Source organism: Camellia sinensis, chromosome 2 (assembly GCF_055761805.1).
Source record: "Camellia sinensis isolate YWXY chromosome 2, ASM5576180v1, whole genome shotgun sequence".
Lineage (NCBI taxonomy): Eukaryota > Viridiplantae > Streptophyta > Magnoliopsida > Ericales > Theaceae > Camellia > Camellia sinensis.
This window is the reverse complement of record NC_138962.1, coordinates 214,035,888-214,038,638: the sequence shown is the minus strand read 5'-3', so window position 1 is coordinate 214,038,638 and position 2,751 is coordinate 214,035,888.

The following is a 2,751-nucleotide window of genomic DNA, read 5'->3' as shown; positions in this document are numbered from 1 at the left end:
TTCCAAATTTGTGTGTGATAGCCAGAGAAATTTGTAAAAATTAAATTTCTCTGGCATGTTAATTTTTTTCTACAAGTTCTCTGACATTAAGATACCCCTTTGAGATATGGAATTTATCTGGAATCACTATAACAAATTTGGGATTTAAAGACGAAACAAATTGTCCTAAAATGTATATATTTCGTCACCCAAACTAATTACACCGAACATTTTTCGTCACCCGTTTTGTCGCCAAAGTGTCGTCACTAAAGGGTCTTAGAGATGAAAAAACAAATTCGTCATTGAAAACGATAAATTTGTGACGATTTTTTTTGTCTTCAATACACTCTGTTGGGAACATACTTATAAGTAATTAGGGACAAAATATTTTGTCATTAAAGGAGAAATTTGAGACAAAAGTATTTTGTCATAAATATAAGAAATAGAGACGAAATAATTTTGTCACGTTTAATATAAACGAAGACGAAAATTTTTTGTCAAAGAAGCTACCAATAGAGACAAAAACAAATTCATCATTAAAAATGATAAATTTGTGACAATTTTTTTTGTCTTCAATACACTCTGTTGGGAACATACTTGTAAGTAATTAGCGACAAAATATTTTGTCATTAAAGGAAGAAATTAGAGACAAAAGTATTTTGTCATAAATATAAGAAATAGAGACGAAATAATTTTGTCACGTTTAATATAAATGAAGACGAAAATTTATTGTCAAAGAAGCTACCAATAGAGACAAAAACAAATTTATCATTAAAAATGATAAATTTGTAACGAATTTTTTTGTCTCCAATACCCTCTGTTGGGAACATACTTGTAAGTAATTAGCGACAAAATATTTTGTCATTAAAGGAAAAAATTAGAGACAAAAGTATTTTGTCATGAATATAAAAAATGGAGACAAAATAATTTTGTCACGTTTAATATAAACGAATATGAACATTTTTTGTCAAAGAAGCTACCAATAGAGACAAAAACAAATTTATCCTTAAAAATGATGAAATAATGTCAAAAAAAAATTTGTCACACATTGAGGATAATAGTGACAAAATGTGACAATATTTTTTGTCATGAAAAATTCATTTAGCGATGAAATAAAGAATTCATGACAAAATTAATCATCCACCTAAACCAAATAAGAGACAAAAAAATCTTCTTCAGGGATGGAAAATTTTGTTAGTAATTCCACAATATTTTTTTCCACATCATATACCTATTTTATCAAAATCTAAATTTTGGTTCAACAAATATAACCCTGTTCATATTGAAACTTGTTGAATATAACAATTCCATCACAACTTAACCTAACCTGTTATCAACACATTTACGAATTAACAAAATGAAAATATCCATTCATCATTACAAAGAATTTCATCATAGTACAATAAAATAGTGAAATATTCACAAAATATCCAAAAGTTATAACTTGTTCAATTCTACCAAACATCCAACAATAACTAGTGCAACTCCACAAAGTATGTGTATCCTTATCAAACAAAAATGAGCATTCAAGCAAATTACATCATTGTTGCACGTTAAAAAGGCCACCCCACTCTAATCTGTAAAAAAATAAATTAAAAGCTTTAGTAATTAATCAATTATACAAAAGATTAAAAACATTAGTAACTCATCAATTTACAATTAGATCAATTATACAATTTATCCCTCTAACAGACTTTTTTCGAGATTATGAGAACAAAAAATTAATTTTAAGGCTAATTCAATAATGGTGCATCCCATTAATGTGCCGTAAGTTCATACAACTTATATTGGTCCCTCCTAAGGTGTTTTTATTGGTTTTTGTACAAATCTGTAGTTGTGTGATAATTTAGCATTTCAACGGCCTTTTTTGAAGCTTTAAGTATAGAGAAAAAAAATATTTTTTAGACTAATTCATAATTTATACATCCCATACACCTGTACAAATTGGATGTCATATGCATGTTTCCATTACTTCCTAATTCTTCAAACATATATTCTTTTATAAAATTTGTTATATTAAAGTTAATATACTTTACTAGGAAGTATGTCCACTTGTGGATGAGTCCCCTCCACTTCCAAAGTGTCCAGTGAATCCTTTGGTCCTCAAAAAGTTGACAACATCAGCCATTATCTCCCGTTGCTTCTTCCTACCCTCTTCAAGATCTTCTATTTTATTGTTCTGCATTTGTATTTGTTCCTTCTGTGTCTCTATTTGCATCTTAAGGCGCTTTACATAATCATTTGTTTCAGCATTTATGGTAGTGGTCCTCCTAATAGAGGATGAAGGTCTCATGCCAAATCCCTTCACATAGCCTGACCTTGGCTTTAGGACTTTGATTGACAGCGTCAAAGGGGTTGATCCCAGCTGTGCGTGATGATCAGCCTATGTCTGTATCATATTTTCCTATCAAATATAAAAAAAAATTAAATAATTATTAGAAAATTAAATAAGATTATAACAAATAGTATTCTAAAATTTTGTTAATAAAAATTGCAATATATACTCACATAACTACACTGAGCTTGAGATAAGATCCACTCATGTGTTTTCTCATTATAGTGAGTTTCCTTGTGCAACTCTGCTATATCAGGTAGCATCTTCTTTTCTCGTGCCTAATTCGATAGGCCAAATATTCAATAAATAAAGCTAAGAATCTAATATAATTTTGAAAGTGCAATGATACGTACCAATTTTTCTACTCTAACAGGGATTGACCTAGAACCACACTTATGTTTTGTATACATTCTTTCTCTGTTCTCGATGTTGGCCTT